This window comes from Mustela nigripes, chromosome 14, assembly GCF_022355385.1.
Source record: "Mustela nigripes isolate SB6536 chromosome 14, MUSNIG.SB6536, whole genome shotgun sequence".
Lineage (NCBI taxonomy): Eukaryota > Metazoa > Chordata > Mammalia > Carnivora > Mustelidae > Mustela > Mustela nigripes.
In genome coordinates this window covers 35,741,793-35,764,878 of record NC_081570.1, presented here as the reverse complement: position 1 = coordinate 35,764,878, position 23,086 = coordinate 35,741,793, and the positions used below count along the sequence as shown (strand labels likewise).

General features: G+C 37.7%; 1 protein-coding gene across 6 annotated transcripts in view; it reads right to left on the bottom strand.

The window, feature by feature from the left end:
* The window catches only part of MAST2 (microtubule associated serine/threonine kinase 2), a 212,254-nt gene that overhangs the window by 134,305 nt on the left and 54,863 nt on the right, over window positions 1-23,086 (bottom strand). The window lies entirely within an intron of this gene.

The window sequence follows — 23,086 nt, the reverse complement described above, 5'->3', positions numbered from 1 at the left end:
AAAAGAGTTGTAGGTTTCTTTTCACACAAATAGGAATATTATCATATTTTCTTCTATATAAATGATCGATTATCTTGGGCCATTTGTTAACTGAAGTGCAAAGTGCAACATTAAGTTTCCATAAATGCAGGGATGTCTCTCTTGACTATAATCTGTTCCACTGTACTGTCAGCCCCTGTGCCAATACTACACTGTTTAATTGGTATAACTTGACAATATATCTTGATACTAGTAAGGCAATTCCATTCACATTGTTATTGCTCTTGAAAATTATGAGACCTAATCTTGGGGCTTTGCTTTTATGCATAAATTTTAGAGTCAACTTGTAGATAAAAACTTTGACACTGCACTTGATCCAGAGTTGATCCTGTGAACACATGAATAAGAAAAGCAGAACAGCCTTATTGCTGATATTTTGAGTAGTCTGGATAGAAGATCAAAACAGCCACAACATTCCCTAAAATCCAGTGCAAGGCCCTAATTCCCTTCCTTTGCATGAAAGCTAAGAAATATGAGGGAACTGCAGAAAAAAAGTATCAAGTGAGCAAAAGTTGGTTCATTAAGCTGTAGGGAAAGAAGCCATCTCCTTAACATAAAAATGTAAGGTGAAGCATCAAGAGCTGATGTAGAAGCTACAGTAAGTTGTCCAGAAGATCTTGCTAAGACATTTAATGAAGGTGGCTACACTACCCAAAAGATTTTTAATGTAAATGAAACAGGTTCATTTTGGAAGAAGATGCCATCTGGGACCTCCATAACTAGAGAGGTCAAGGCATTAAAGCTTCAAAGGACAGGCTGACTCTCTTGTTAGAGTCTAACGCAGCTGGTGAATTAAACTGAAGTCCATGCTCACTGACCATTCTAAAAATCCTAGGGCCCTTAAGAATTATGCTAAATCTACTCTAATTGTACTCTCAACGAAACAACAAAGCCCGGATGACAGCACATCTGTTTATAGCATGGTTTACTGAATAGTTGGAAGCCTGCTGTTGAGACCCGCTCAGAAAAAATAAGACTCCTCTCAAAGTATCACTGCTCATTGACAATGCATGTGGTCACCCAAGAACTCTGATGGAGATGTACAACAAGATTAATGTTTTCATGCTTGTTAACACAACCATTCTGTAGCCCATCGATCAGGGAGTAATTTTGACTTTCAAGTATTATTATTTGAGAAACACGTTCTGCAAGGCTTTAGCTGCCATAGGGAGTGATTCCTCTGACAGATTTATGCAAAGTAAATGGAAAACCTTCCAGAAAGGATTCACCATTCTAGAAGCCATGAAGAACATTCTTGATTCATGGGAGGCGGCCACAATATCAACATGAACTGGAATATGAAAGAAGTGGATTCCAGCACTCAAGGGTGACTTTGAGGAGCTTAAGATCTCAGTGGAAGAAGTAACTGCAAATGGGGTGTAAATAGGAAGAGAACTAGAATTACAAGTGGAGCCTGAAGGTCTGACTGAATTGCTGCAATCTCATGATAACACTTGAACGGATGAGGAGTTACTTCTTATGGATGAACAGTGGTTTCTTGGGATGGGATTTCCTCCTGGTAAGGATACTGTGAAGAATGTTGAAACAATAACAAAGACTTTAGAATACCACATAAACTTAGTTGACAAAGCAGTGGCAGACTTCGGCTCAGGTCATGATCTCGGGGTCCTGGGAGCAAGCTCCACATCTGGCTCTCTGCTCAGCAGGGAGCCTGCTTCCCACCCCCTTCTCTCTGTCTGACTCTCTGCCTACTTGTGATCTGTCAAATAAATAAATAAAATCTTAAAAAAAAAAAAAAAAGGCAGTGGCAGAGTTTGAGAGGATTGACTCCAATTTTGAAAGAAGTTCTATGTGTAAAATACTATCAAACCACATGTCACACTACAGAGAAATCATTCATGAAAGGAAGAGAGTCACTGTTGTCTTTTTCAAGAAACTGCCACAACCATCCCAACCTTTAGCAACCACCATCCTGATCAGTCGGCAGCCATCAACATCAATGTAAGACCCTCCACCAGCAAAAAGATTACAACTCACTGAAAGCCAAGATGGTGGCTAGTATTTTTTAGCAACAAAGTATTTTTAAATTAAGGTATACAGGTTTTTTTCTAGACAGAATGCTGTTGCTCACTTAATAGACTACAGTATAGTGTAAACATAACTTTTATATGCATTGGATAACCAAAAAAGTCATTTGGCTTGCTTTATTGCAATATTTGCTTTAGGTGGTGGTCTGGAACTGAACACACAATAGCTCCAAGATACACTTATATTTGCTTTATCACATATTTAGCCACCCATTCATTTTTAAAAAACAAAATGCATCTTCAAGTAGACTACAAACATCAGTAGACCCTTAAGCATGTATATCATTATCCAGAATTCAGCATTTATTTACTATGCTTTCATGTTGGATATATAAATAGAAATAAATTTATATTTAAATTTACTGCACAAATCTTAAGTATGCCAGATGATAAGTTTAATTAATGTAAAACCAAAGAAACCCAAATCCCTAACAAAATATAGAACATGTCCATCAATCCAGAGAGTTCCATCATATCCTTTTTTGGTAAATTCCCAACAAACCATTATTACCCCACCCAAGCAAATACTACTATTCCCGTTTTTCCACCATGGATTAGTTTTGCCTGTCCCAGAACTTCATTAAATGGAACAAATATGAACACTTGTATATAAAACTTCTTGCACTCAGCACAGCATTTTAGAAATTCATCCATATGTTGCATAAAACATTCATATAAAATTCATATTCATATTCACATGAATATACCAGTTTATTTAGCTTTTCTCATACTAATGGATATTAGGGTTATTTCCAGTTTTGAGCTATTAACATTCCTGTACAAGTCTTTTAATAGGCCTATGTTTCATGTCTTGCATAAATACCTAGGTATGGGATTACTGGGTTATAGGATGGATATAAATTTGTTTTATAAGAAACTACCAGATCTTTTTCTGAAGTGATTATACCAAGTTACACTCCCATTAACAGTGTATTAGAATTTTGGGGCGCCTGGGTGGCTCAGTGGGTTAAGCCGCTGCCTTTGGCTCGGGTCATGATCTCAGGGTCCTGGGATCGAGTCCCGCATCGGGCTCTCTGCTCAGCAGGGAGCCTGCTTCCTCCTCTCTCTCTCTCTCTCTGCCTGCCTCTCTGCCTACTTGTGATCTCTCTCTGTCAAATAAATAAATAAAATCTTTAAAAAAAAAAACTGTATTAGAATTTTAATTGCTTCACACTCTAGCTAATGTAGTAATATTACTAATAATAAGAATTGCTCTATACTCACCCCAAGAACTATGCCACATTCATGCCAATATGTGCCATCAGTATTTAAATTTTAGCCTAGATTGTAGCAAGTGCGTAGGTGTATCCCATTGAGTTTTAATTTGCATTTTGAAGATGACTAATGATGATGATGTTAAACTTCTTTTTGTGTGCCTTATTAGCCATCAGTACATATTCTTTCATGAACCATCTTTCTTTCATGAACCCCCTTTTATAATTGGGCTATTTATCTTTTTATTTTTGAGCTGAATTCTTCATATAGGGGCGCCTGGGTGGCTCAGTGGGTTAATGCCTCTGCCTTCGGCTCAGGTCATAATCCCAGGGTCCTGGGATTGAGCTCCGAATCATGCTCTCTGCTCAGCAGGGAGCCTGCTTCCTTCTCTGTCTCTCTGCCTGCCTATCTGCCTACTTGTGATCTCTGCCAAACAAACAAACAAACAAACAAACAAATAAATAATCTTTGGGGGAAAAAAAGAATTCTTCATATATTCTAGACCCAGGTCCTTTGTTAGATATGTCTGATGAATATTTTCTCTTAGTGTGTGGCTTGCCTAACAAAGTCATTACTGGTGTCTTTTGATGAGCAAAAAGTTTTAAATTTTGATGAAGGACAATTCATCCATTTTTTTTTTATGGTTAATGCTTTCAGGATCTTACCTAAGAAAACTTTCCCCATGCCAAGAGCACAAAAATATTCTCCTATATTTTATTTCTAGAAGCTTTTTGGTTTTTAGCCCTTAGTCCTATGATCCATTTTGAATTAATTTGGGGGTAGCATGTGAGTTAGGGTTAAGGTTCATTTATTTTTCCATATAGATATCCACTTATTTCAGCACCATTTATGGAAAACACCATCTCTCCACCAACAGATTTCTTTGGCACCTTTGTTGAAAATCAAATTAAAATAGAATGGGCTATTCTGGGACTCTCTACTGCACTCTATTTTTCTACCCTGTGCCAGCACCACTGATTCTGTAGCTCTAGTATTAAAGTCAGACCATGTCGTCTTCTAACTTCATTCTTCTTCAAGAATGATTTGGACATTCTAGACTCTTTGCATTTGCATATAAATGCTGCATATAAATTATTAATTTGTACAAAAATGTCTGCTGGGATTACAGACCAATTTGGAAAGAACTGAGATCTTAATATTGAGTCTTCCAACCCATGAACATAGTATTTCTCCACTTACTTAGATCTATGTTAATTATTCTATGCAAAGTTCTATAGTTTTAAGCAAAAAGATCTTCTTTTGTGAAACTTACCCCTAAGTCAATATTTCTAAAGCTGTTGTAAATAAAATGTTTTCAAATTGCTTGCTTCTAGAACAGAAATACAATCAAGTTTTATATATTGACTGAGTCCTACAACTTTGCTATATTCATTCATTATTAGTTATAATAGCTGTTTTGTAGATTCCATGGGATTTTTATGTATAAACAATTGTGTTCTCGGGGCGCCTGGGTGGCTAGCGGTTTAGGTGTCTGACTCTTGGTTTTGGCTCAGGTCCTGATCTAAAGGTCATGAGATCAAGCCCTGCATAGGGCTCCCCCCTCAGCTGGGAGTTTCCCTCTCTCCTCCTTCTGCCCCTCTCCCCTGCTGGGACACTCTCCCTCTCTCTCTGAAGTAAACTTTAAAAAAAAAAAAAAAAGTCCTCTATAAATAAGAGAGTTTTACTTCTTTCCACTTACATTAGCCTTCACATGGCCAAATTATCTAACATAAAGTCTATTTTATAATAAACTTAACATAATGGCTTAAAACCTATACTGAATGTGAAAAACAGAATGGTTGTAAGTATATCAATTGTGTGACTGACTGGAGAGTAGCATACTACATTACCACTATCCCAGGAAAATACCAAATTTAAAAAGTCAACATATAGGGGCGCCTGGGTGGCTCAGTGGGTTAAAGCCTCTGCCTTCGGCTCAGGTCATGATCCCAGCGTCCTGGGATCGAGCCCCACATCGGGCTCTCTGCTCAGCAGGGAGCCTGCTTCCTCCTCTCTCTCTGCTTACTTGTAATCTCTGTCTGTCAAATAAATAAATAAAATCTTTAAAAAAAAAAAAGTCAACATATAGTTTCTACCAAATGTGTATCATTTTCACACCATCATAAAGTTGATAAATCACAAGTCAAACTATCATAAGTTGGGGACTATCCTTATTAAACTCATCTTACATTTCTGGGTATAACCCAACTTGGTTAGATTAACTTTGTTAATATTTTATTAATGATTTTTGTATCTATGTTCATAAGGGATAATGGTCTCTAGATTTTATTACAATGCCTTTGTCAGATTTTGGTATCACAATTATACTGGCCTCCTAAAATTGGCTGGGAACGGTTCCTGCCTCTATTTTCTGAAAGAGCTTGTATAAGATTGGTGTTATTTCTTCCTTAATTATTAAGCAGCATTGTTTGGTTTTAAAGATTTTGTTTATTTATTTGACAGAGAGAGCAAGCCAGCACAAGCAGAGGATGCTACAGAGAGAGAGAAAGAAGCAGGCTCCCTACTGAGCAGGGAGCCCAATGCGGGGCTCAATCCCAGGACTCTAGGATCATGACTTGAGCCGAAGGCAGATACTTCACCAACTGAGCCACCCAGGTGCCCCTAATATACAGTTTTCATTAATAAAATCATCTAGGTCTAGAAGCTTTTATTGAGGATTTTGCCTCTTTGCTAAGTAAGATTTGCCTATGTATTTTCTCTTCTCAAACTGTCCTTATCAGTTTAGGCATCATAATCCTCATAAAATGTGGTTAAGAGAATATGTCTTTTTTCTTTTTTATTCTGAAACACCTATATAAAACTGGTAATATCATTCTTTGAACCTGTATGACAGTTCTGGCTTCCTGAATAGTTTAAATAGGTAACATGAGGTGGGTTATATTTGGGGATAATAATAGTGATAATTCTACAAAATGCTTATGTGTCCCTCTCTGAATTCCTTTTAGATAAGGTAACAAAATGTATCCATGAAGATCTATCCCTTCTTCCTTACCCTCTCTCCTTGGACCTCCACAAAAGCCTGCACTTGCAAGATGGATGCCCAGGGCTCCAGATGAGTACATTCTATGCCAAGCACTCTAGTACCATAAAGACAGGCCTAAGACAAAGTGGAACAAAAAGTGCTCTCCAATCAGATAGGATTTCCCAATCCTCCCTTTCCCAGAGAATATTCAAAGCAAATTAAGGAGGGAAGCTGCATAGTCATGAAGTTTAGCTGAGATAAGAGCACTCTCATTTAGACAGATAACTATAAATTTGATTTATCACTTCATATCAGAAAGATGATAATATCTGACAATACATTATAACATCAGGTGAAGCCCATCCCATTCCAGCTTCTCTGATCTACTAGTTATATCTTGACTCTCCATATTCTTCATGATCAGAATTAGCATTCTGAACACATTCATGTCTATCCCACCTTAAAAAAAATTTATTCCCTTGATTACTACACATCCCTCTTCAACCACTGCCTTATCAAGTCTTTTTCCCTTCACAACCACGCCTTCTTTTATTCTTTGTTCTTTTTTTTTGTAAGTAGATTCCACGCCCAGCATAGAGCCCAACGCAGGGTTTCAAAGCATGACCATGAGACCAAAGATCAGAGCTGAGATCAAGAGTCCAAAGCTTAGGGATGCCTGGTTGGTGCAGGCAGTTAAGTATCGGACTCTTGGTCTTGGCTTGGGTCATGATCTCTGGGTCTTGGGAATCGAGCCCCACGTCAGGCTCTGTGCTCACCAGAGAGTCTGCTTGGGACTCTCTCTCCCTCTGCCTCTGCCCCTCCCCACACCCAGCTCTCTCTTGTTCAATCTCTCTTTAAAAATAAATAAATATATCTTTTGGAAAAAAAGAGTCAGAAGCTTAATGAACTGGGCCACTCAGGCACCCTCCCGCCCCATTTTTTTAATCACAACCACACTTTTTGAATTAGTCAACGTTCACTGTCTCCAATTTCTCACCTCCTATTTGTTCTTCAGCACATTGCAAACATCCCCAGACTTTACCACCCCCATTTAAACTATCCTTGCCAGGCTATCAATGGACCCCATGTAAAAAAAAACCTCCCATGCATTTTGTCTACCATTTCTTTTTCTGGCTTGACTGCTCAGCAGAATTTGACAGTATCATTCACTCTTCTATCCTGAAAGAATTTTATTTCCCCAAAACCATTCTCCTGTTATAGCTCTTATTTCTGAAAACACTACTTAAACACCTTTGCAGGCTCATCCTTCACCATCTGAGACCTTTAAATGTTATTTGTCCTTAAAACTCTGCCTGGAAACTCTTTCTACATATTTTACAGATGACTCCCATATTTGTATCTTCGTCCCATCTCTCTCTCCTGAGTTCTATAGTCTTAAATAGAACTATCTTGTCCTTAAGATGTCTAAAACCTCAACCTGGCTTTCTACTCAATCTAGCTCATCCTGTATTTTCTATTTTCAGTGATGGTACCACCAAATCCAAGGTCATTCTTTTTTTTTTTTTTTTTTACTTACAAATTTTTATTTAAATTCTCAAGGGTTAACATATAGTGTAATATTGGTTTCAGGAGTAGAATTTACTGACTCATCACTTTCATGTAACACCCAGTGTTCATCTTAACAAGTGCCCGCCTTAATACCCATCACCCACCTAGCCCATTCCCTACCTACCTCCCTCTATCAACTCTCTGTTCAGATCCTTCTTGATTCACTTTTTCTCACCCTCCAATCCAATTATTCAGCAAGCCTTGCCAATTCTACCTCCAAAAGGTCTATCTTTAGCCTGTCAGTTTCACTTTATCTCCACTGCCATCTCCCCTAGTCCAAACCAGCATCATGCTATACCACCTTCCTAGCTCATCACCTTCCAGTTTGTTCCCCTGGATCCTTAATGTTATATCAATATAAATATCAAGTAATTAGTATCTGTCTAATATTATCTAATCTAATACTATCTAATACTATCTTTGTTTAACAAAGCAAAAAGCCAAAAAGATCATTTTAAAATGCAGAACTTGATTGGGTCATTTTTCTTCTTAAACTCCTCAATGGATAAACTCAAAAATCCTTTCTGTAGCCTACAGGGTACTACCTGGCTACTACTGCCTACCTCTTCAGTGTCCTTTGTACAACTCCCCAGTCTCACTGCAGTTTTGATCTCTAGGACAAGGCATACCCTCTCTTCACCTTCAGGGCTTCACACCTATTATTCTGCCTGGAATACATCTCCTTATCTCCTTTTATACATTCCTGAACCTTAGCTTAAATCTCATTTCCTCTGGGAAGATCTCCCTTACATACAGTTTCCTTAGCCTACCTCTACATACTTTGAACTCTTCACTATCATTAGCTACTTAATTATCTGTTTTCTGAGAATGACTGTTAGCTCTAGAGGAAGAGATTACTCTTGCCCACAAGGACATTCTTAGCATCCAGCACAATACCTAGCCTAGTAGGTACCAAATGAATATTTAATGAATAAAACAATGACTCAATCAAGTAAGTAAATGGTACTTATTATCATTATCATCACTATAATGCTCAAAATAGGGTCTTCTTACTCATTTGGAGTTAAACTGATGAAAAATATCAACTGCAATAAAGGCTGGTAAAAGAGGCTTTACTAGAGAAAGGATATACCCTGTTATCAATGCTTATTTACTGACAGTCTTCTGGCTGGTAGGTATTATAATGATCGTAAAAAAGAAAAATGCTTTTCGGAAAGAAAAACATAACCCACCACAGAAATCTACTTTAACACCGTTTACTAAGTGAGCTTAAAAGAACCACTATCGGGCACGTGGGTGGCTCAGTGGGTTAAGCCTCTGCCTCTGGCTCAGGTCATCATGGTCTCAGGGTCTGGGGATGGAGGCCTGCATAGGGCTCTCTGCTCAGCAGGGAGTCGGCTTCCCCGTCTCTGCCTGCCTCTCTGCCTACTTGTGATTTTTCTCTCTCTGTGTCAAATAAATAAATAAATAAATCTTTTCTTTTCTTTCTTCCTTTCTTTCTTTTAAAAAAAAAAAAAAAAAAAAAAGGAACCACTATCCCCAAATAACGTCCTCTCCCCTAAGCTCTGGCAGCAAATAAATCTGCTGGGATGCACAAAAAGCTCTCTTTACTGTGTAGCAAATGTACGGTTACTACTGCTCTGGGCATTATGCTGTTTTAGCTCCACTCAAGTATGAATCTATCTTAAGGTCTGAAGCCAAGGGGGAAATCAGTGTAAACGCAGCTACAGTACACCTATGAAACTAATGTATTTCACTCACCTCGTTCCATTAAATTCAAATGTCATCACCCTGAGAACAGGTTTCAATGATACAGTATTTTCATTATACAATATTAAGGAACATGGAAAAGAGCACACAATATAAATAAAGTTTATGTTATGGCTCAATAACACATAACTTATGTGACTTGGAATTTCACCTGCCTCTATGGCTTAGATGAAATGTTTATAAAGGTCAAATAAAATAATGTATATGAAAGTATTTTATTCTATTAATTGTGACACAAATAACGATGTATTCTCTTGTGAGTTTGAAGAACAGTAAAGACAGCTTGATGATACTAATAGGATATTCCACACAGTATAAAAACTCAGGGCTCAGAGTTGAAACATTTTTAAACACAGTTCTACTGCTTATTATGCTCATAAATCTTGGTCGCTGATTATGCTTTCCTAAATCTCATTTTTCTTTTCTGCATACCTGCAATAACAATTAACAATACCTACTTTGCGGGGCGCCAGGTAGCTCAGGGTTAAGTGCCTGACCCTTGGTTTTGCCTTAGGTTGTGATCTCAGTTTGGTTCCATCACACTACAAGGGGCTTTGAGCTCCACACAGAGTCCACCTGGGATTCTCTCTATTCTCCCTCTGCCCTCCCCTGGCTTGCACACACATGCTCTTTTTCTCTCTCAAACAATTAATTTTTTAAAAAATAACTACTTCGCAAAAAACAAAAACCTACTTTGCCTATCTCACAAAGTTAGCCCAAGGTTAGAACACAAAAATGCATTTAATGGGCACCTGGGTGCTACAGTCAGATTTTTGTTTTGTTTTAATTAAAGAATTTAATTTTTTTATTTGTCAGGGAGAGGGAGAGGGAGAGAGAGCACAAACAGAGGGAGCAGCAGAGGGAGAGGGAGAAGCAGGTTCCCCGCTGATCAAGGAGACTGACTCAGGCTCAACCCCAGGACCCTAAATTATGAACCGGCTGAAAGCAGAAGCACTTAACCAACTGAGCCACCTAGGCATCCCTGGTGGGGCAGTCGGTTAAGCTACTGACTCTTGGTTTTGGCTCAGGTCATGATTCAGGTCATGAACTCGAGCCCACGTAGGGCTCCACACTCAGAACAGACTCTGCTCAGGATTCTCTCTCTCTCCCTCTGCACCCCCTACCCCACCACAACTCTCTCTCTCTCTCTCTAAAGTAAATAAATAAATCTTTTTAAAAAATACATTTAAAAACAAAGCTTTCAAATGAAAAGATGCTCTGCATCATATGTAATCAGGGAAATGCAAATTAAAATAATGAAATAGCACTATACAAGTTCTATAAAAACACCCCAAATTTGGAATGTTGGCAACAAAAAATACTGGTGATGTGGGGCAACAGAAACCCTCATATGATATTCTTTTTTAATTTTTTTTTATTAACATATGATGCATTATTAGCCCCAGGGGTACAGGTCTGCGAATCACCAGGTTTACACACTTCACAGTACTCACCATAGCTCATATGATATTCTAACAAGGGATATATGTCATTGTACATTTGTCCAAACCCATAGGATGCACAACACTAAGAGTGAACACTACATTAAACTGGACTTTGGGTGATAATAATGTGCCAATTTAAGGTTCATTCTTGGGGGTTAAAAATATATCACTCTCGTGAGTGATAGTAATAATGGCAGAAACTGTGTCTGTGTGGGGTCTAGAGGATATGTGGGAAATCTCTGTCCCTTCCTCTCATTTTTGTTGTAAACTTACAACTGCTCTAAAAATAAAGTAAAAGTAAATAAAGTTTAAAAAAAAATGTCAAGAAAAGCTTAAGGTTTGACAGCCTGAAGTATCATTAGTAACTTAGTAACAAGAGTTACATTTTCCTAATTTGACCACCTGCACCAAGACTGTAAAGCTAATGGATAAGGCACTATTCTCCAAAAACTAACTCTATCCCCCAAACTCAAGGATATATTGTTTAAAGTCTCTAAAATTTTATTACAACTATTTTGGTTCCCTGAAACTAATATAGTTTGATACTATCTGCTGAAGATGATATTCCCATATTTTCTTGAACTAAAGCAGCAAAGAAAGCTGTATATACTAAATTCTAGGAAAATAACCATTCACTTCCTTTCACTTGTCCACAAAACAAATTTCCAAAGGCATTACTTACAAAATGAGATGGCGCTGTTCACATGGGGAATCACAGTCTACGTGCATCACTCATAATTCACAATGACTAAACCCATAAAATATTTCCAAAGAAAAGACAAAGGCCAAGTGTCCAAAAGCAATAACTGCTACCCCCACAAGTAAATATGCAAGCCAAGAGTCACAAGACTGGTATTTGTCCTTTACATCAATAGTTCACCAGCATGGAGAAGACTGGTGGGTCAAAGCTATCTCTCTGCCTCAGGCAGCTCCCTTTCTGAGCCTCCCTCACAGTTTCTAGTTGAATTCTCACTCATATTCATTCATTCACCCAATCGTCTTCCACTGCAATAGCAGCACTCTTCCTAGAGAAGGAAATTAACAGGCTTCGAGAAACATATAACTCAACCTTCCACTCTACAGAGAGTAGAGTTTGAGGGTTCGGTTTCGGAGACAACGCCTCAACCAACATATAAAATCAAGGGTTGGGGTCCCTGGGTGGCTCAGTGGGTTAAAGCCTCTGCCTTCGGCTCAGGTCATGGTCCCGGGGTCCTGGGATGGAGCCCCACATCGGGCTCTCTGCTCAGGGGGGAGCCTGCTTCCCCCCTCTCTCTCTGTCTGTCTCTCTGCCTATTTGTGACCTCTGTCTGTCAAATAAATAAATAAAATCTTAAAATCAAGGGGGGGAAAATGGCATTCTCACCACTGAATGACTAGATACCTCTTTATAGAACTTATAAATAAAACAATACAGTGTGACTAACATAAATAACACTGCTTGGGGTGAGGGTAGGAGTAGAGAACAACATTCTAGGGCCCACTCAGACTCCACTGCTGATGACAATTAACATCCTGTACTTCAGGATGATGTAATGGATGAAAGAAGACAACAAATATTTTTTAACTACTTAATGAAAAACAATATAAATACAGAAAAGTACACATAAGCATACAACTCAAATTTTCACAAAATGAAAACAGTAGTGTAGCCAACAGCCAGGGTTTTAAAAAAAAATGAGCATCAACATCAACCCAGAAATATCCTTGTGCCCCTGCTTTCAGTCACTACCTACACTCCCCATGGAAACCATCATTTTCACTTCTAACTTTTATAGATCACTTTTGTTGTTTTGACATTTTCTTAAATCCAATATAAAGTTTATACTCTTTTGTGTCTAGCAATTTTATTCAATATATGTCTAATTTGAGTCCCAAAAAGCAAAAAGTAAAGAAGTTACAAAATTTGAAGATATGGTGGCTAAAAAATTTCCAAAATTGGTAATATGAAATGAATATACATATATAAGAAGCATAATATACTCAAGTGGGCTTAATATTTTTTAAATCCAGACCAGGTAAATGATAGTAATACTGAAAAACACCAAAAACAAAAAAAAAAATCTTCAGAACCAGAGACTAAGATCCATAAACTATAAAGGAAAGACAATTACAGTGGCAGCATATCTCTCAATAGCAATGATGGAAACCAAAAAATAACTGAGTAATATGCACAAAGTTTGAGAGAAAATGACAACCAGGGGCGCCTGGGTGGCTCAGTGGGTTAAAGCCTCTGCCTTCGGCTCAGGTCATGGTCTCAGGGTCCTGGGATGGAGCCCCGCATTGGGCTCTCTGCTCAGCACGGAGCCTGCTTCCCTTCCTCTCTCTCTCTCTGCCTGCCTCTCTGCCTACTTGTGATCTCTGTCAAATAAATAAAATATTTTAAAAATAAAATAAAAATAAATATCTTTTTAAAGGGGGGGGGCGCCTGGGTGGCTCAGTGGGTTAAGCCGCTGCCTTTGGCTCAGATCATGATCTCAGGGTTCTGGGATCGAGTCCCGCATCGGGCTCACTGCTCAGCAGGGAACCTACTTCCTCCTCTCTCCGACTGCCTCTCTGTCTACTTATAATCTGTCTGTCAAATAAATAAATAAATAAATCTTTAAAAAAAAAAAAGACAACATAAGGTTGGGTACCCATACAATCTTTTAAGGACAAAGACATAAAAGAGACATTTTTTTTTAAAAGATTTTATTTATTTATTTGACAGACCGAGGGGGGGGGGGTGAGAACCTACTGCATGCCATTTGCAGATAATCCAAAAGCAAAATGACATAGAAAGTTTGAAATAAAGTGATAGTTGGCTTAAAAAAAAACTAACAGAACTTGGGACACCTGGGTGCTCAGCTGGTTAGTCATCTGACTCCTGATCTCAGGTCAGGTCTTGATCTCAGAGTCATGAGTTCAACCCCTGAGTCCAGCATTGGACTCCAGGCTCAGCAAAGAGTCTGCTTGCGATTCTTTCCCTCTCCCTCTGTCCCTGCCCCAACTCCTGCACTGGCACATGCATAAATTCTCAATCTTTCTCAACTAAAATAAAAGAGACACAAAGAGGGACATAAGAACAGACTCAACAGAGATTTCTGTTTTTTATGTAAATTCAATTAACATATAATGTATCATTTGTTTCAGGTGTGCGGGTCTGATTCATCAGTCTTTAAAAACACCCAATGCTCAATACATCATGTACCCTCCTTAATGTCCATCACCTAGTTGCCCCATCCCCCCACCACTCTCCCCTCCATCAAGCCTCCGTTTGTTTCCTTTGTTTAAGAGTCTCTCTGGTTATGTCTTGTTTCATTTTTTCCTCTCTTCCCCTATGATCCTCTGTCTTATTTCTTAAATTCCACATATCAGTAGGATCATTTGAATAACTGTCTTTCTCTGATTGACTTATTTTATTTAGCATAATACCCTCTAGTTCCACCCATCAACAGTGACTTTTCTTAAAAAGCAAATAATATCAATTTTTTCCTCAATAAACAGACAAAATGGACAAACTCCTATAAATATATCCTATAAACCTTACCAAAACTACCTAAAGATGAAATAGGAAACTTAAATTAAATCCATTCCATTTAAAAATCTGAATCATACATTATGCCTGAGTTGAGTTTAGCACCAAAATTCAAGTGGTTATGCAATACAAAATTTATAAATACATATCAAATAAATTAATGGAGAAACACCACCATGTTCTCAAAAGATACAGAAAGGACACATCTAATGGGTACCAGCTTATTAAAAGAAAAGCAAATAAAAGGGCAAAGAATCAAGGGACCAGAAATGTTCAAGACATTATAAAAAAGAAAAAGAAGAGAGCTGAAATAAAAGTAGACATTCTCAGGGTGAAACATAAATGTTGCAAACTCAAATACTTCCACGGACCAGTAAAGGAATGTATTTCATAAAATCTGAAAAACTATTACTCCAAGAGATGACATTATTTCAGGTATCAGTTAAAAAAAAAAATGGGGGGGGGGGGGGGGCACGCCTGGGTGGCTCAGTTGTTAAGCCTCTGCCTTCAGCTCGGGTCATGATCCCAGGGTTCCGGAATTGAGCCCCGAATCGAGCTCCCTGCTCCACGGGAAGCCTGCTTCTCCCTCTCCCACTACCCATGCTTGTGTTCCCTCTCCCACTGTCTCTCTCTCTGTCAAATAAATAAACTCTTTAAAAAAAATTTTTTTAAGCAAAACTAAAATAACTGCCAATTAAAGCAAAACACACCATCAAAACATACCACAATTTCAGAGCTATTAAGTAAAAAGATGTGAGCCTTATAAAGGACCACAGACGCCCCTGGGTCTGTCGGTCCTTTATAAGGCTCAGTCGGTTCAGTGTCCAGCTCCTGATTTCGGCTCAGTTCAAGATCCTAGGGTCCTAGGATGGAGCCCTGAATCGGGCTCCCTGCTCAATGGGGAGCATGCTTCTCCCTCTCCTACTGCTGCTCCCCTGTATGCACTCTCTCTCTGTCAAATAAATAAAATCTTTTTAAAAAAGATTCTTTCTGCCCCTCACCATACCTTCTCTCCCTCTCTACTAAAATAAATAAATAAACAAACAAACAAATAAATAAATAAAAGAAATGAAGAAACAGAGTAAATATATGAAGCAGCAAAATACAAAACAAAGGAAGGATCCATAGGGACTATATTCATCAATTTTTCTTTACATCTCTAAAGGTGGCTCCAAAAAAACCACTTCCATTGGAAGTGGTTCACAGACCTACAAATCTGTGATCCTGACTTACAGAAGAGAATGCAGGAATTTAATTCAGAGATGATAAGGGGATGTAACGTTAGATTACTATTAGATTTCTAAATGAAACAACTCCATGGACAAAATACATCCTATTTAGGGAAAATGTGCCATTAAAATAAAATCCAGGAAGAAGAGGATCTCTAAAGGTCTGAGGCTGGCCCAATTATCCTTCTCTGCATAGATCTTGAAGTTAATCATGATGACAGTAAGAATTTGAAAATTAGATGGGACATGGGGAAGATGACCAGGAGGTTGATAGAGGAGGAAAACGACACTCAGGAATGAAAAATGTCAGAGAACCTGGATATGTTAAATATAAATCCCTCCCAATAAAAGACAGTAGTAGTCTGTTGAGGCTACAACATAGAATAGGAATATATACGACAGAGAAAAAAAAAGAGAAGGTACACAAATAAGATAAATCATTCAATTTTCAAAGTCATTTAGTTTACTGACAAGATGAAAATATTTAGTAGTACTAAGGACTGATGAGTATAAATTGCAGTTTCTCTACTTTTATTTCAACTTCCCACAAAAGGGAATTAAAAAAAAAAATCAGAAGAAGGGGTGCCTGGGTGGCTCAGTGGGTTAAAGCCTCTGCCTTCAGTTCAGGTCATGATCCCAGGGTCCTGGGATCAAGCCCACATCAGACTCTCTGCTCAGCAGGGAGCCTGCTTCCTCCTCTCTCTCTGCCTGTCTCTGCCTATTTGTGATCTCTGTCTTGTCAAATAAATAAAATCTTTAAAAAAAAAAATTTTTTTTTTAAATCAGAAGGAAATCACTATGTTAACATTTTTGTCCATACATCATCATCTTTTTAAAAGTGAAGTAACTTTAAAGAGGAAAAGGAATGTTTGAAATCTAGCTGGTACTTGAAGATTTTGCTTTTAAGGACTACAAATCTAAACTGAATTACTTTCATATGAGGATCGTAACTAATTACAACAGTTCATAATTTTCAAAATTTAAAAAAATTCCAAGAAAGCTTTGTCAACAATGCTTCTTCCCAGTATGCATTATGTTGTCATATGTTCTCCAAAATAATTAAATGCCCCTGAACAATGGCACTTTTAAGTACTCTCATTTTTGAACATCAAAAGCACAAAAGTGGTGGAAGAAACATTACATGGTCTTCACCTGAGGGCAATAACTTTACCAGCACAACAAATATTCTTAACTTAGAACCTAGGAAATGGGGCTCGCTCTCTCTATACAATGAGACCCAATCACTGTATTTGCCTTCTAGGCAAATATGTAGAAATCATGAAAGTAAAAGAGTTGATAATAAAAATGTATTTATGGTAACTAATCAGCTGACCTTTCAAAGTTAAAATAAAATCCTCTCCCATAAAGATGATTGAGAAATAAAGCAAATATAAAAGCATCTTCTTTCATCCACAAGGAACTTTAACCTCAAAAGTAGCAATAGTATGAAAGCTGACCCAAAGACCCAAACCTGAACTGCTCTTCAAACAAGACAATGTCAGTTCCTACACAGGATAGTCTCCTTTAGTCTAAGGGAAAGATGCTGCCACATAATCTCCCAGATGTCTAAAAGGACCGAAGGATGCTATAATGTGTGAATGTGCAGGCTGAAACCACTAGAGCCCTTTCTCTAATAAGTAGGAAGCCAGCTTGAGAATACCCAGAGCAGAGAAGCAGAGTAAGACACTAGGTCCCTAGATTACCCAACTCTGAAACCCATCCAACTTCTGGATATCCATATTCAAGTCAATATCTTTTTTTTTTTTTAAGTATTTAAATCAGTCAGAGTCGAGTTTTCTGTCACTTTCAGATCGAGTATACAGACCTATACACCTAGCCTGTCCACGTAGAAGTTGTTTGTCCTTGAGGAAGTTACTAAGCTTTACAGAGCTGAAAAAATGGCCAGTCAGAAAAATCTCCCACTGCCTCCAATGCTATTACCTCCAACAAATCATTAGATCTTCTTGCCTCTGGGGTGCCTGCGTGGCTCAGTTGGCTAAGTGTCTGCTTTTGGCTCAAGTCATGGTCCTGGGATCGAGCCCTGCGGTGGGCTCCCCTGTTCTGTGGGAGCCTGCTTCTCCCTCAGCCCCTCTCCCCTGCTTGTGCTCTCTCTCAAAATAAAAAAATAAAATAAAATAAATGAATAAAATCTGCCTCTACAGTGGAATACAGAATGGGAGGCAGTAAGAGTTTTACAAAAATTTAACCATGGTTATTATGACTAAAATGTGGCAGAACTATAATTTGAACCAATCTTCTGTTCCTTCTTTAAAATTAACTGCACCTGAGGTAGATAAAACCTACTTGTCATCAACATCTTGATGACTGAAGGAGATAATGTACAGCCTAATAATGAAGGGCACAAAACAGGCACACAATAAATGCACCATTTGTCACACTGCCACCTCCCTGGGAAAGAAAGCCAGAAAGATCAAAGCAGGGCTATATCTTCACTGGTTTTCTAGAAAACTTTTAGGAACTCTAAATTATTTATCAAAACGCAGTTAGTAAGGCTCACAGATTCATTTGGATTTTTATCTTCTAATCTGAGGTTATCCAGTAAATTACTTGTACCACTGGATACATTTTCACTTTTTTGTGTTTCTATACACAAATCTAAAACTAACTTTTGAAGTTTTACATTATAACTTACCTGTTTAAAACAAATAATCTAAACTGCTGCTTTTCAAATATTATTTCTATTTCAGAATGTTCCAATGCAGTCTTTTGGAGAATGAACTGTTAAAGTAATGAAAAATACTTGTGGGGAAAAAAGTGGCTGTAAGAAAACACCCTCCAGTGTATGTAGTCTGGCAATTTGGAGTTCCCGCTAGATAGAAACAAAGACTCAGGAGGAAGGGCATTAGGAAACAGAGTGAGCGGATACTGGAGACTGACTCAGTCACTAGAGAGAAAATGACTGAGTCAACACAAAGCAGACACAATAATTGAAAATATTCCCTACTCAACAAATAGGATTCCCTTTCAGAATCTGGGGAACTAAAAAGTTAAATAATGATATAAATATGCAATGCAATTAAATATGCCAGCCATTTTCTATCAACAGCTACTTGAACACACATCACGATTTATGAGAGGTCTTCTGAATACTTTATAAATACTTCTTAAAATACCCCCAAGAAATCAAATGACAGATCTCATCAAAGCAACTGCACTAATAGGAGAAATTAAAATAAGGCATTGACTTTTAAAGGCCAGTCATATTGAAAAAATGCTGAAGATTCAGCAAGTGCTTCCAAGATGCTTTGTATGCTCACAATGCCATCAATAAAAAAGATAAATAATAAGAACTACAAATATCATAATCCACCTAAATTTTACCAATCCTGTATATTTTCCTTCTGAACACTTTAAAGAAACCAAAATAACGTTAATTTATGATCATTCAAAAGACCCAAGTTGCTTTGTACATTTAAAAAAAGTGCTTTACAAATGTCAAAATAAAAACAGGAGAAATAGCTGCATTTCATGAGGAGAACTGCACAGGTTGTTTGTTGAATTCAGTGTTTTATACTGAAACCTTCACTGGGTCAGTCAGTCCTTAAACACATTCAATGTTGGACTAAAGGAAACTGGCTCGTTCTTTATTAATAAGACCAAGACAGGCTGATCTACTTTATAAAGGATGAAAAAATTGATCATAAATTTTAAAAGAAATGTGGTATGTCTTCTCTTAGTGCTAAGGACATTCACTGAAACTCAGGTGAATGCTATCTACAGTCTCTCCATTTTCCTTTCATTATTATACCTTACTTACCTCTTCATGTGCCAAATTACCCAAGACTTCGAAAACAGATGTCAGATATCTGGCTATCATATATGACTATTTTGTATGTGTGTACATACGTATGCAAAGTCGTAATTTTAAAAAAGTTCCTAAAACTATGTGTAGAGTCAAATATATATTATACATGTGACTTAATTAAGGAGGGGGGTGGGGAAGCAGGCACAGTGGTCAAGAGCAGAACATGTTGACTGTTAACAATCTCTCAACAGTAATATCTAATATAAAAAATTAGACTTGCATGCTACAAAGGTCTGATTTAATTGCACCACTCATTCAATATATTGTAAGTAAGCACAAGCAGCATTTTTTTTTATCAAAGTAGAAGGGTCTTGGACAATTTCTCTAATTATAACTATACATGATGGAATAAAGAGGAACTCAGAGGCATTCTACCTTGCTTCAAATGAATTAAATAAAATTGAAGCAATCCATTTAGTACCATTTTCAAAAGACACTAAGAGGAAGAAGATCAGTAAAAAGGCTTTCTGTTACTCACCTGTAACCCTCTCCTTCGCAGAATACTGGAATCATCCATAACAGATACCAGACACACACACACAAAAAAGCCACTCCCCAGACAGTCAACTACTATTGCCTACCTACTTGCTTACTGCTGGGTAAAGAGACAAACAATCCCTTTCTCCATGCTGTGCCCACTAACAACCACTCCACTAATCAGTTCTCAGTCCAGTATGAGTAGACAAGTCTCTGCCTCACATCAGAGCCACGTCTTTCTTCACAGCAGTACAGACAGATCTCATCTGAATCACCACCAAAATAGAGGAAAATAATTCATATTTGTTTTTCTTTTCCAGGCATACTCCTTTGGTTAAAATATTTGAAGAACCAAGAAAAGGATAAAGGTCCCAGAAAAAATCCAATCTTTGATTTCCTGACTTCATTGCTTATTAAAAAGGTTTGGCAGGCAAAACAAGAGAGTCTCCACCTGCAGCTACTGAGCTTTTAAAATCCATGTCACGTTTTCCTTTCCAAAAACAAAACCACTTCACTTACGTTTTTAAAAAGATAACAATTCTTCAGAAATACAAAGAAAAACACATTATTCTGACGCCTGTTTTTAGGCTGAGGCTGATGTAAAACCAGTTATTGTTCTGACTAAGTCGGCAAAATTCCTTTCATCCTTTGTATAGACAAAGCAAATGTCAGATTCTTTCGATACTGTCACAAGCTCTTTTGTTTCTTTATCTCTAGATACGCTGGTCTTCACTTCTTGGGCAGTCAAGAAAGCCTCTTTCTTCAGGAGCTAAGATCACTGCTAAGGTCGGTTTCCCTGCTCTTTTATGTCCTGGAAGGGGCTAGTACACGTGTGGTGAGTTCTGAGCATGGACGAATTCATTCATCTATTCACTGCTGATAGTACTGTCACAGGAAAAGCTCCCCATTCCATCAGACTTCTCAAAGGGCACAGCATGAAAAAGTCTAGTTTTACTCAGGCTTTAATGATCTTGGAATCATTTCTTTGGTCACTGGCTGCCATTTTCAAGACTTCAGCCAAGTTTAAAGATGCTTCTAGTGTCTTAATTTATATTAGAAATACATATACATATATATACTCTTAAAATATATATATATTGTGAAAGGTTAGCTCACATGGTATGATTTTATTAAACACCCTATAAGTAATGTTTTAAACTTTCCAATTTTATACTAATTTCCTGAATCTTAGTAAACACAGGGGAAACATGAAGCAAACTGGTGGTGTTTCCAATTAAGTCACACACACACAAAAAAAATCTGTTAGCAAAGGCAGCACTATATTTTTAGGAGGAGGGTTAAAACATTATTTACCAATTTGTAATCATTCGTTCTTCAAACTATAGGACATACTATACAAATTATTCACTCCCCAAAGGACTGCAGGAGATAGTGATCCAAATTTCCTAATTTGACAAGTAAAGGTATATATATAAAACCATTGTTATATTCTCAATAGTATAGAGAGTATACACATAAAAGTATATATAAAGGTATATATAGCATATATGAAGCAGGCTGTTATGGTCTCCTTAGAGACTATATATATTTTACTCCTTAGAGTAAATATAGCAATAACCATAAGACTGATTCAGTTTGCACTCAACAAGGAGAAAAGAAAAGCTGCCGCTCGTATAATTATGGCAGCTGTACCATCAGTCTGGGGCTTAAAAGAAAGTTTATTTACAAAATCTTTTTCTGGTCTTCTTAAAACTGACTGTAAGAACAAGAACTAGCCATACTGCTGAAAATAGCACAGAAAGCAGGATTCATCTCCCTTTCATTCAGCAACAAATTTCTAATCCTTAGACAACCAGTGTGGTCTTTCGTTGTGAGAGCTAATAAATCCACATTTCCATGGACTCTTTCCATCTGCTGCTTTAAACCACTAACGGCTGGATTATGTCTATGGGGAAAACAAACACAAGACCTGAACAGACAGCTGATTTGCATAGGGTATACTATCCCCTATGAGAGCTTCTGCAAAGTTACAGGCTTTTAAAGCCATAGAATTTCTCTATCAAAGTAGATTTTATTAACTAAATAAAACATGTATCAGCAGAGACAAGGTAGGAATAGGTCTCTAATTCATCTCCTGAGAAATATAAATGGTGCAGTCTGATAAACTGTTCAGATCAGAAATTCAAAATTCAAACTCTTTATTCATTTACTAATTCAGGAATCATCTATTATGCTAAATAAGCACTGAGATAGGCATGGGGAAAGATTACCAAGATTAACACTACTCATGAACTACAATTCTGCTCTAGAAGATCTCAAATCCAATGGGGAAGTCAAATATAAGCAAATAATTATGATACAGTGTAAGAAATTCTATCAGAGATAAGACAAAGTGCTAAAAAAAGGAAGGTCTTTGAGGGCTCAGTTCATTACATCAGGACAAGTCCAAAAAGGCTTCCAGTAGAAGTATCAATCTGGTCACTGAAACTAGTGTTACAGATTATCAGCCCTTGGCCATGATAGTCTCCCTTTCCCGTACACAGCTTAAAAATCCTCAACCAGCCCTTACTATCTAAAAAATTAAGTAAAAAAAAACTCCTCTTGGCATTCAAGGCACCCCAGAACACTGAAACAATAAATTGTATCTCCACTACCTTACTGTAACCTGAGCCTTCCAATAAGAAAGAAAAACACACAGTTTCCTGAACACAACCATCCTTCTCCATCTCGCATCCTTTGTGGTTGCAAAGAAATGCAGTCATCTACCTTATAAGACTGTTGAAAGAATAATTTAAATAACATATATCAATGACTCTTTAACTTTTTTCACTATATCTAATGACAAAAGTGAGTGTACTCTGTGCAAATTTCCTTCCACAACCTGGTTCCTTTAAAGTTTCGTGTTCTAGGGTGCCTGTGTGGCACAGTTAGGCATCTGACTCTTGGTTTCAGCTCAGATAACAATCTCAGGGTCATGAGATAGAGCCCCAAGTTGGGCTCTGCACTCAGCATGGAGTCGGCTTGATATTCTCTCTCCTTCTCCCTCTGC